Raw genomic sequence first — 13,217 nt, 5'->3', positions numbered from 1 at the left:
TGGACATTGAGCGATTGTAGTATATCAATATAGGCTTATCAATTCTAACAAATGTACCATTCTGGTGAGTGGTATTGATAGTGGGTAATAGTCTGCATGTGTCAGGGCAGGGAATATATTGGAAATCTCTATCTTCCTCTCAACCTTTCAATTTTGTTGCAAACTTAATAAAACTACTCTAAAAAATAAAATCTTTTTTAAAAAGTCTATTGAGAATTCATTTATAATGGAATAGTATTCAGCAATAAAGAGAAATGAGCTATCAAGCTATCAATGAAAAGCCATGGAAGAATTTTATATGCATATTACTAAGGGAAACAAGCCAATCTGAAAAGAGTACATACTATATGATTCCAACCATATGACATATAGAAAAGACCAAGCTATGGAGACTATAAAAAGATCAGTGATTGTCAGGGGTTGGGGGAGAGGGAGGAAGAGATGAACAGGTACAGCAAAGGGGATTTTTAGGGCACTGGAACCATTCTGTACGATCCTCTAACAAGTGGATACCTGTCGTAACACATTTGTCAAAACCCATATATCACATAAAGAATAAACCCTAATGTAAACTATAGACTTTAGTTAATAGTAATACATCAATATTGGCATATCAATTGTAACTAATTGATTCAAGAAGTTAACAAGAGAGGAAACTGCAGAGGGAGTAGGGTTTATAGGAACGCCTTATACTTTCTGTGCAATCTTGCTGTAAACCTAAAACTGTTCCCAAAAAATTGTCTATTAATTTTTTTAAAGTCTGTTTAGAAAGATCTCATATTTATAGAATGCTTTCCAATTTTCAGATCAATTCACTTGATTGTCACAGAGCACTGTAAGATGTAGAGGATTGGTATTGTCCCATGTTTGCAGATATGTGGACATGAAGAGCAAAGGTATCAAGTGACTTCTCAAGTTCATGCAGCTAATTAAACAGCAAAGCAAGGACTTGAACCCATGTCTTCCTGTTGCAGATCCAGAGCACTTTTCTCTATATTCTAAGTACTTACAACCAAGGAAATTGATATCAATCCTCTATACCCTCCAGTGATTATTCTTTTTTTTCTCCCGGGGTTTTGAAGTCAAATTCAATAGAGATATACACTGTAAATTACAGTTCAAGATTTAGGTCTATGGCTATTTGATACAATGTAATACAAGGATTTCATGTGTGAAACAGCATCTTTAACTTTTTTCCTATCAATTATTTCCTCCAGTGTCTTTTGAAATCTTTGCTTCTTCTCCACTTTCAGGATAATCCATTAAAACAAGAATGAGGGGCGCCTTGGTGGCTTAGTCGGTTGAGCGTCCGACTTTCGCTTAGGTCATGATCTCGCGGTTCGTGGGTTCGAGCCCCGCGTCGGGCTCTGTGCTGACTGCCAGCTCAGAGCCTGGAGCCTGTTTCAGTCTGTGACTCCCTCTCTCTCTGACCCTCCCCTGCTCATGCTGTCTCTCTCTCTCCTAGAAATAAATAAAAATATTAAAAAAAAAAAATAAAACAAGAATGAAAGTAGAGATGAGCTAGAAGAATCTGGGGACACTTTTATAGAATATGGCACTGAGGATGTGAGATTGTTCTCCTTAAAGAGCCACAGCAGCTTGGGATGGAAGGTGAGCCTTCTAGGAGGCAGCACTGTCCCAGAGGAAATCAGCACCAACTGTCCAATTGCACAGAGCAAGTCTTTGATAGCGACACCTTGTGGTAGTGAGAATTAATAGCAGTAAAAGAGACCATAATTTGCTCTCTTGGGTATGGGGATCATACTGACTCCTCTGAAGAACATGCACACCTCCTCCAGAATTCCTTGGTGGGGGGGAGGGGGACTGAAAATTCCCAAGAGATGCATCTGCTTTCAGCTAAGTAATCATTTAGACATTTGAGCAATAAATTAGAAAAACAAAAGAGGAAAGACCCATGGAGGGGCAGAGAGAGAAGGTGGTCATCTACGAACCAAGGAGAGAGGCCTCAGGAGAAACCAAACCTGCCAGCACCTTAATTTCTGACTTCCAGCCTCCAGAACTGTGAGGAAATAATTTCTGTTGCTTAAGCCACCTGGTGTATGATATTTTGTTACAGCAGCCCTAACAATCCAATACAGGCATATGGTAGGCACTCAGTAAAGCTGAAGAGATAAATGAATCCTGCAATTAAAAATCCACAATTGGTAAATACTAGAAAGGATAAATAAATGTTGCTGAGAACAAATAATGACATGATCTGACCTAGTCTGGGACAATGTGGAAGGCTGATCGAAGGAAGTGATATTTAGGTTGAGGTCAGGAAGAAGGCATTAAAGGTCAGTAAAAAGCCTTCCACGCTCAGAAGGAAGCAACATGTGCAAAGGCCCTGAGGTGGTAAGGAAGAAAGTGTGGTTTTGGATTTGAAAGGTGGCACACAGAGAAGAGGGAGAGAGGTACTGGAAGAGGCTGGTGAGGCAGGTCAGAGCCTGACCAGATAGGGCTTTCAGGCCATGTCGAGGAGCGTGGAGTCATGGCCATCCATTTTAAGTACGGAAATGATAGGAACATATTTTGTGGCAACAAGATCCCTCTGGCCACTGTGTGGAGACTGCGAGGTAGGGTGGGGTGGAGAGGGGTGGAGCAGGGATGGATGTGCGGAGACCAAGAGCCCACAGGAGGCAAAGTAGGACATCGTGGCTTGATCTAAGGTAAAGGAAGCACAGGTGAATGGGCAACTTCGAAAGATATTTAGAAAGATATGCAAAAAAGAAAACAGCTGGATCCTTACCCTCAGAAACCTTACTTTTTCTGAGCACGGAAAGCCATGGGGAAGGTAGGAGTGGCAGTAGGAAAGGGAAAGAATAAATAGGAAGACAAAGAAGTAGAACCTGGTCTAATACAACCTGAAAGTGTTAAAAAGGGATTTCTGATAATCTAATACTTGGGGGAAGATGAAAATCAGGAATGTCCTGCTAACACCACTGTTTGATTATCTTACAAAATCCCCTTTGTAGCACGGGAGCTGCAACGCATATTGGTTCACCACTGGAAATGATCATATTTTGCATTAATAGTTTGGGCTTTCAGCTCATCTTCATGCACTTTCGGATCTGATTTTTTTCTATTTGACAGATTGTACTCCTGGTTGCCTTTTAATTATTGAATTGCTGTTCTTTATCTGCAGCTTCTGACTAGTAACCTTATTATAACAATTGCCCAAGACTCAGAACTGAACAGTGCACAATAAAAATCCACAATAATGTAAATGCTTAAATTAAATAAAAACCTCCTAACAAGTAGCAGAGCATGCTGGAATGGATTGTATGAGTTACCGACCGTATGAATGATTTCTTTTGGAAGTTATATCAGCTAAAGAAAAGCATATTTTGATCTTAATATTCAATACCCAGGCCTAATACACTCATCACAGAGCCTCTGAGTAAAGTAGCCTCATGCAGAGATTATCAGCCTATAAATAACATCCTTATAGTCTATTGGTATTTATGACTACTGTTTTTAAAAATAGTTGCTAGGGACTTTCATAGTAGTTGAATATTTCTTTGCACTGCCCCATACTCATACATGTTCGTAACTGTGCGTGTGCGCGCGCGTGTGTGTGTGTGTGTGTCTGTTGTAAGCTCACTAAATAGTCATACTGTGATACACAGGCTAGCATCTGCTCCTCTTTCTTATTTTTAAAGAAGAATAAGAAAAGAAAAAATCTCACAGAACATTAAAGAAAATCTCAATTTTGTGAGTCGAGAATGCAGAATGGTCTTACAGACAGAACTCGTTCTAAATTCCATTCCTCCTCTACCGCAATAGCAAAAAGAAATCACTTGTCTAGAGAGTTGATCAGGCACTTTACAAAAGAGGAGATCAAATGGCTCATAATCATATGGAAATCAGAGACATGCATGTTGAAATACAAATGAGATACCAAGACAGAATGGTTATAATTAAACAGACTGATGATACCAGACAATGATGAAGGTCTGGAGCAAGGGGAACACCCCTACATACCTGGTGGGGGTATAACTGGTCCAACCATATTAGAAAACTGTTTGAAATATCTACAAAAGGTGAACATAGACATGCCCAATGTTTCTACCTATATCCCTAGTAGAATCCCATAGTAGAATAGGAATATACTATATTGTATTAATTTTCATTGTGTTAATTTTCTATTGCTGCCATGACAAATTACCATGAACTTAGTGGCTTAAAAACAAATTTATCATCTTAAGAACTTCAAAGAAAATTTCACTGTCATAGAAAATCTCCTGAGTGAATAAGTACATCACGAATTACCTATTACACCCTTATCTGCCCTTGGCTATGACAAAGGCCATAAAGAATGGGTCTTAAAGGGGAACTTCAGAAAATGGTATTCTTAAAGATATTTTCTTGTGGATCACACTTGACATCTCTCTGAAGGATCAGGTGCAAGTTTCCAGATATGGAGCATCTTTGCTAAGTGTCTCTTTCCATTTCCTGGGGGAAGGAGTGGTCTTTATTGCTGTCCTTATTACTATGCATTCTTATGCTGTATTATTTTTAAAGAGTAAAACCTTTAAACACTTTTTTAATGAAAGAAGATTTTACTTGAAAGATGGATCATACATAGTATCATTTCAATGAGTTAAGCATACAGCAATTTCCATATGCTCCTACACTTAAGTTTACAGACACTGACATCCTAATGAAAGATGTTACCTGAAACAATGATTGCACACAACATAGTTTCAGTGAGTTAAGCACAAGGCTATTCCCATACAACATTATTATTAGCCCAATAATATGGGCTAATTCCATATTATTACGATTTTAATAATAAAAAGCAATGACCCTCTCTCACCTCCCTCTGCCAGATCTGGTCTGATATTCCAGAGCCTGCAGGGGACTGTCTATTGCTTGAGAGATACTCAGCAGGAGATGGGCTGAGCACATGGATAAACTCCCAACATCAGAGGCCAACCTCTTCCTAATTTCTCTTGGGGCCACATCTTCTCATGAAGTCCATTAGGTTAGGAGTTCTCACCTTCTACCCCCAACAAGAAGACACTTAACAAATTTTATCAGTGGTGTTTTGTTTGTTTGTTTTTTACTTGAATGAGATCTAAAAATTCCATCACGTGAAAAAAAAATGCCATCCCATGATTTGAAACCACAGAAAATAATAGTAATGGGGGAAGTGGCCATGATACTATTGTTGGCTTCAATATTTTGCATTCAGTGTCAATGCCTGCCTGTGGGTTGCATTTGCTTTGCTTACAATATGTCATTGCAGTCAGCTAAACCATGGCGGAATGGAAGAGAATTCCTGGTGAATTTTAGTTGACATGCAAGTGGGAGGCCTGTGCTGCTTGCTAACTGTCTGACAGGTGTATAATGTTGTAGAGGTGAGAGTCGCTAGGTAGCAATGACCTGCACCACAGAGACAGGGATTGTTTCTGAGCAACTGGGAGGGATTTTCCCCTCCCAAATGCTAATTAGCCTGTAAGAGCAAAAGATCAGATGAGAATAATAGTACTCGATGCCTCTTGTTTCCAAGGCTGTGATTGAAGGGAATGGTTGTCAACCTATTTCCTTTGAAGCACAAAAAAACCTTTAAATACTTTCTTTTAAAATGGATTATCTTATAGTTCTACAGTTCAGAAGTTCGAAAAGGCTCTCCTGGGCTAAAATGAAGGTTTCAGCAAGGCTGTGTTCTTCCTGGAGACTCTAGGAAAGAATCCTTGACCATGTCAGCCTCTAGAGGCTGCCCATAGTCCTGGGTGGATGGTCCCAAATCCAGCAACAGTGGGCGAATTCTCACAGCGGATCTCTCTGACCTTCTCTTTTGCCCCCTCTTCCCCATGTAAGGACTCTTGTGATTACATTGGGCCCAGCCAGATCTTCTAGGATAACCACCTTTCTGTCTTAAGCTGATTAGCAAATTTACTTTCATTTGCCACCTTACTTCCCCTTTGCCATGAAATGTAACCTATTCATAAGTTCTGGGGATCTGGATGTAGACATCTTTGGGAGACTATTATTCTGTCTTCCACAATGGCCAACAGCCATGCACGCATGTGTGCATCAAAAGACACATATAAGGATGTTAGAGTAGTGTTGTCGTTATTGGCCAAAAGCTGGAAATAGCCCAAAGGTACATCCACAGTAGAATGGATTGTTATATATTGTATATTGTGGTATGTTCATTAAACAGAATCCTTTACAGCAATGAAATAAATGAGTCACAACTTCATGCTACAGCTTAAATGGACCTCACATAATGTTAATCAAGAAGCCAGACACAAAATAAAACATATGGCAGGATTCCATTTATGCAGAGTTTAAAAATAGGCAAACCTGCCAATTATACCTCAATAAAGTTGATAAAAAAAACAACAACCCAGCAATAGACAAATGGTGCTAGAAGTCAAGGTAGTGACTAGATTTAAGAAAGACAAGGAAAGGTAATGACAGTGAAGGACTGGGCCTTCTGGATGCTTCTGGACGCTTCTGAATGTTTCTAGGTCATTGTTCTCATTCTTGATCTTATGGTTACATGAGTGTGTTCATTTTATGAAAATTCCTTGAGCTGTACAGGTAAGATTAGCATGTTTTTCATATCTGTGTCAATAAAAAGGTTTAAGAAAATGGTTCCATTCCTTATTAAATATTTTTTACCTATTGTTCTCGCCTGTCATGGGGCAGCCCTGCGGAGAGGTCCACATGGTGGAGATTTGAAGCATGTGATCTATGACGCCTGGCAACAGCCACACCACTGAGTTTCCAAGGGGCCCTCTGAGCTTTCAGGTAAGACTTCAGCCTGCAGGAGACATTGTGTCTGAGGCAGCAGCTCACTCCCAGAGTCCTGACCTGCAGGAATCGTGACATAATAGATGTTTGCTGTTTTACATCACTAAGTGTTGGGGATCACTGGTTACTTAGCAATGGATCCCCAATACAGGAACCATGAGGTACAATTCAGCCTTAGCAGAGGTCTGTGGGAGAGGCCAGGCTTGTACAGTTCACACCCCCTCGTGAGCACAAGTGCAGTGCTGAGTAGAAAGTCAGCTCCTTGAAGGCAATGCCCCTCATGGAATGTAAGGGACAGGTTTAGTGTGCAATCCACATTTGTTGGTCAAAGAGCAACAATACCTTAGTGACAAAAAAAAGACAGAAAATAGTCACTGTGCATCACAACAGCCATTTCTAGACATCCTGTCACAAACATTGGTAGCAGAAGATAAAGCTTCTGTTGGCTAAGATTCCTACATGACACAGATATGTATGCCGGGGCATGGATTCCTTTCCTGTGGACTTAAAATGAACTCTTCTTTTCCTTCCATTACAGCAACCAGTGGTCCCCTATTCAACTCCTGTCATGGATACGGAAGACTTTCTTGAAACAGCTGTCTGGAGGAACGTCTCCCAAGTGAGGGGAACAAGTGAGTTCTGGGAAGCCACACCTCCCCTCTCCTGCTCCAAGTCTGGCCCATTAAGTCAAGTAACTGAGATCTGCCATCAGCTGCCACATCTTCTCAGCTGCACCACTGACAAACCATTACTAAGGGGTGTGAAACCTCCTCCAGGCCAACTTGTTCAAAGATTTTGTGGGTATATGTCACTGAACCCAGCCACATGCTTTCACAAGCATGTCTCCAATCACATGATATGTACCACAGCACCCCCAACTAGCTGGCTAGCTTATTAAAGATGGGTATTTTGCCTCATGCATCCTCTATAGCATCACACACAATAGCAGGTTGGTCACACGCGCCCTTGAACTCATGTCAGGAGCCACAGAGATGCAGAAGGAAGCTTGTTTCTAAAGCTCACTCGGATGTGCTTTTCCCTTTCCCATAACTGATCTGCTCTGCATTACCAGCCCCTCATCCCAATGGGTGACTATGAAGAGAAACAAAACTAAAACCTAATCAGTGTGTATTTCACAAACTACTTTGCTTTTTTTTTTAATTTTTTAATGTTGATTTATTTTTGAGAGAGAGACAGAGACAGAGACAGACATAACATGAGTGGGGGAGGGGCAGAGAGAGAGGGAGACAAAGAATCTGAAGCAGTCTCCAGGGTCTGAACTGTCAGCATAGAGCCAATGTGGGGCTTGAACCCATAAGCCATGAGATCATGATCTGAACCGAAGTCAGATGCTCAATCAACTAAGCCACCCAGGCACTCCTACAAACTACTTTGCTCTAAGTGATCTTTTAAAATAGATCACCCAGCCTCTTTGTGGTGTAAAGCTCAGTTGTTGAGATGTCCTCCGTACCCAGTTCCCCTAAAGAATGGTGTGTGGCAAGGTAGACAGTATTCAGAGCCTTATGGTAACAAGTGATGGGCGGGGGTGGGGGGGTGGGGGGAGAGGACAGCGTGCAGGAAACTAGAACCTTCAATTGAATCATTTCACTCAAAAAATATTGATCAAGCACCTACTATGTACCAGGCAGTGCTCCAGGTACTGGATAATACAGCAACGAACAAAAGAAAGCCTTTGCCCCCTGGCCTCGTGAATCTTACATTCTGCTGGATTTGCGGCGGATGATAAATGGACATAATATGTGTTGTGTCAGGGAGATAAGGGATATGGAGGGTAGAGAGGCAGGCGAAGGGAATCATGCAGGCGAGGCAGTTGCTCTCCCATACAGGAAAGGCTTTATTAATAAGATGATTTCAGAGGCAGAGTCCTGGAGAAAGTGAGTGACCAATTCTGGGAAGGCAAGGGTGGGCATGCTGTGCTGGAGAAGTGTGGGGCATCCCGGATGGCTGGACTAGATGCCCGGGCAGCCAGATCCTGGTGCACCTGGTGGGCAATGGTAAAGAGTTTTGTTTTTACCCTGAATGAGGCGAGAAGCCTTTGGATGATCTGGAACAGAGAAGCAGCTTTCATGTTTAGAGCTGTACCCGTGGCTGTTGTCTGCAGAGCAGATGGGAAGCAAGAGTGGGTAAAGCGGGAGAGTTAGAAGGTAAGGCTGCCAACCTCCTGGTGAGGGTTGAGGGTGCTGGGGAACAGGGCAGTAGCACCAGCGGGATTTACCAGGGGCTCAAGGAAGAGCTAGGACTGGACACACGCAGCTGAGGTCTATAGTGTACAAAAGCGCTTAAAGCCACGACACTGGGCAGTATCACTGAGGGAGTTGGGGACAGAAGGAATGCCAGAGTTTAGAGATAAAGAGGAATCTGCAAAGGGGACTGAGAAAGAGTGCAGGTTACAGCCATTTGCCTGGTCTCAATGTCCTGCCCATGGCCATGTCTTCCGCCAACCCCAAGCTTCTGTCTGCCCCCAGCACCCTCCACTTCCTTCTTCTCAGCCAGGGGAGAACTCCAGATGCTGTGCTCTTTCTGGGCTGTCTCCAGGGGGGCCAGAGTACTGCTTCTGGCCCCTTCATCCAGCCACCTCCTCAGTCAGTGCCTGGCAACTGCTCTTTTGTCATCTTGCATAGGTGGGACTTCAGCTGGGAAGTGGCAGTGTCCTCTAAGATATGCCCAGGTACCTGTGCCACAGGCCCTGGGTGACAAAAGCCCTCCGCTCTAACATTCTCATAACTACCTGTTTCTCCGCTGTTTCTCACCCATCCTCCACCTACACACATATACACATGCACACAAGCACATACCCATGCACACACACACACAGGGGTCCTGGCCCTAAGAAGGGGTGACAAGAACCTATATGACCTCGGGTCCTAGCTCAATCTCTCCTGGCCCTTCATACCCTCCTTTCAACCACCCACTGGGATAGGTCTTTTCTCTAACGTGGACGTTCCTTTCCTAAAACCTACCCAACTACCAACTAGGCATGGCTCTCCATGTATCAGAGGAGGAGTCTGAGAATTTAGAAATCTCTGTTGTCTTTCCGCAGTGCCTAGCTTTCAAGTCCAAGCTCTTGGTTAAGAGAGATTTGATGCCAAAGGTATCAGTTGCCCTTTATTTCTCTCCTCCTTCTCCCTCCCCGGGGCAGTAAACTCCCTCAGACTTGGGGTCGACAGTAAATCTGAAAGTAGTAAGGTTTAAAGGAGAAGCAAAAAAGTCCTTTTTAATATTTTCAAAATATGCCATTCTCAACTTAACCATCGAGCACTCAGACAACAGCTTTTAAACATTTTTAACATGCAAGATCCCCCCCCCCCCCATTTGAACTTGGAGTCACGTGCAGAGGGAGGTGCAGAATGTTTAGCTGTACGGCCAGCAGAGGCAAGCCACAGGGGTCTTGCTACTGAGCCCAGTGAAGATTTAGCACATTGATTTCCTCCCCCCCACCCTTTATTTTCTCTCGGCACTGTGGTTTGTGATTGAGTGGGGAGGTTGGGTAGGACAGCCAAAGCTTTTAAAGGTGCCAATACTTTAGCAAGAAATAAGGAATAGTGGCTGTTAAAAGAGCCTAGATTCTCCGCTCTACCCTCCCCCGCCTCATTTTTCTTTTCCTCTTTCTACTTTCTTAGAAGACCCTGCCTGTCAACGAGGTGATTAACAGCTTTGGTGAAAGGAGAGGAGAGGGAGGGCTTGAGGGAGTGCTCAGCGTGGGAGATAGGAGGCATGGGTCTTGCATTCGACTGGTTATCCTACCTTGAGCCCGTCGCTGCCCAGCTCGTGGTTCTGGGCTTCCTTCCTCCATGGGCTCTTTCATTCCTGCATCCACTGAATCTTTAAGGAGTGTCTTCTGTGTGCCAGGCACTCTGCGTGCAGCTGCGACAAAGCGGACATGGCCTGCCCTCAGACAGCTTACATTCGACGAAGGCAGTAACCAAAGGAATGGCAAGAAATAAATATGCTGTGATGATGGGTAATGAAAAGTGCCCCAAAGGAAAACAACAGCATGCCATGAAAGAGAATCACCGGACAGGGGCTTCCGTCTTTAGACAGGAGTCAGGGAAGGTTTCTCTGAGAGGCAACGCTTATGTGCAGGCCAGAAGGATGGCATGAATTGGAGGTGAGACCCAGATCACACCCACGGGAACAGTGCACCAAGGAAAGCAAGAGATCATGATGAAAAGAGCTCAGGTGGACTTCTCGGACCCGACAGAACAAGTTGGGGAGCTACTTGTACATTTTCTGTCAGGCTCATTCATTAGCATCCATCTGTTCAAGTCTGCTATTTTTTGAAAAAAAGAATTGAACTTTCTAAATTAAAAAAAATTGTGAACGACGTTATAATTAGGATCTAAAATACTTATAACAAAAGTCAGAAAGCAGAGATACTTTTGAAATTAACTCTCTTCCTCGTTTTCATTGGGGGAAAGCCTCAAACTCTTTTACGGAAAATAGGAAATTGGGTATGTCCCAAGATCTTCCTTGCACAGTGGTAACTTTCCTGTCTTATAGACTTTGAGCTTTTACCAACAAAGGTCATTAAAGCCATGTTGCATGTCTGTGACTATGGTCACATTCTCTCCTTCCTTCCTACTCTCTATCTCCATTCCCATTCATTCATCAAATATTTACTGAACATCTACTGTATGCCAGACACTACTCCTGACCCTGACTGAGAAAAGAACAGAACAAAACAGAACAGACTAAGTCCCTCTTCTCATGAAGCTTCTCTGTTGCCTGAGTGAGACAGTCAATAAACAAATCAATATACAATGGGCCTGTTAGCCTTTGGTGATAAAGAAATAAAGCAGAGAAAGCGGACAGAGAGCGATTCATGGGGGTCAGCGTTCCTACCTTATACATAGATGAAGATCATATTTGAACAGAGACCTGAAGGACAGGAGAGGAAGAATATTTCAGGCAGAGGGAACAGAAGATACAAAGGTTCTGAGGTGGTGGGGTGTTTGGTGTGTTCTTGAAACAGGAAGCTGGTGTTGCTGGAGTAGAGTGGGAGGTACCATAGTTTGCAAACTCCATGAGACAAAAATCTGGTCAAGTGCTTTATTCTGGAGGGGATCTTATGAAGCACTAAGAGAGAATGGGGAAGTAAGCTAATAATCAGGACATTAATGAGTGGGTTACCACTGTGGGCTACTGAGATTCACCCCTGCTAGGGACCTTTGTGATCATAAGGAATATGCCTCAGAACCGCCCCAGTGAACAGTCGGCAAGCTGGGTATGTATCCAATACCTGACTCATTGATGGAGATGGCTTCTGAACTTGCTCCTGAGGCCATAGAACACCTCTAGGCAGATGCAAGAAGGCCACTGGGGCGTAGGGCAGTGTCTGTAGTAACCTCTGGGGAACTTTGGGAATGGCAGAGAAGAGACCAGAGAGGAGGTGGGAGCCCAGATCGTGTAGGCCCGGTAGACCATGATAAGAAAGTTAAATTTTATTTTCATCAAGATGGCAAGCATTTGGAGAGTTCAAGCAACATGATCTGCTTCCCATTTTTAAAGAAAAACATTATAAATGTTGTAGGAAAAACAGACATGAGGGGAGCAAGGATGGATGCAAGAAAACCAGTTAGAAGGCCTTTGCAATAATGTCGGCAAGATGCGCTGGCAGTTGGAGACAGGGCGGTAACAGCCTGATGGTAAGAGGTAGCTGATCTCTCCGTGGATGTTGAAGGTAGAGCACACAGAATTTGCTAATGGATTAAATGTGAAGCAGGAGAGATAGAGAAGAGTTAAGACTATGGTTTCTGGCCTGAGAAATGGGGAAAAGAGAATAGACACTGATAGAGATGGGGTGGGCTTAGGGAAGAACTTTGGACCTGCCATGTTTGGAATGCCTCCAAGTGGAAGACATCTGAGTAAAGATGTGGATTAGGCAGGGTTTGTGCATCTGGAACTTAACTCATGCCTACCTGACTCACAGTGTGGGCTAATTCCCTCCTGGCCAGCCCAGAGTCTTCTCTATCTTGGTGTGAAACTGCATGAGGTCTTTAAATCTGGACACTTGTGTCGTGCCTGGGTGGCTCAGTAGGTTAAGTGTCCAACTCTTGATCTTGGCTCAGGTCATGGCCCCCAGGGTCATGCGATCGAGCCCCACACTGGGCTCCATGTTAGGCATGGAACGTGCCTGGGATTCTCTCTCCCTTAGTCCCTCCTCAAACCACCCCTCTTTTTTTTTTTTTAAACCTGGACACTTCATCCTCACCCTACACTTCTGGATTGGTACCATTTTTTTTCCCTTGGTTTTCATACTCCTCTCCCTACCCCTAAACAAAAGATGAACAGGTGATCAGGAAGTAAGTAGCCTATGCTTGGAGAATGACCATTTTAATGCCTCCCTCCACCTTACTTCCATTAGTTCCTTTCTAATATCTCCTAAGCCACAGCCGAAATGTTAGCCTAAGATGTACCACAGTTTAAAT

The sequence above is a fragment of the Hyaena hyaena genome, unplaced genomic scaffold, assembly GCF_003009895.1.
Source record: "Hyaena hyaena isolate Hyena2069 unplaced genomic scaffold, ASM300989v1 scaffold_82, whole genome shotgun sequence".
Lineage (NCBI taxonomy): Eukaryota > Metazoa > Chordata > Mammalia > Carnivora > Hyaenidae > Hyaena > Hyaena hyaena.
Note: the sequence above shows the minus strand (reverse complement) of the source record.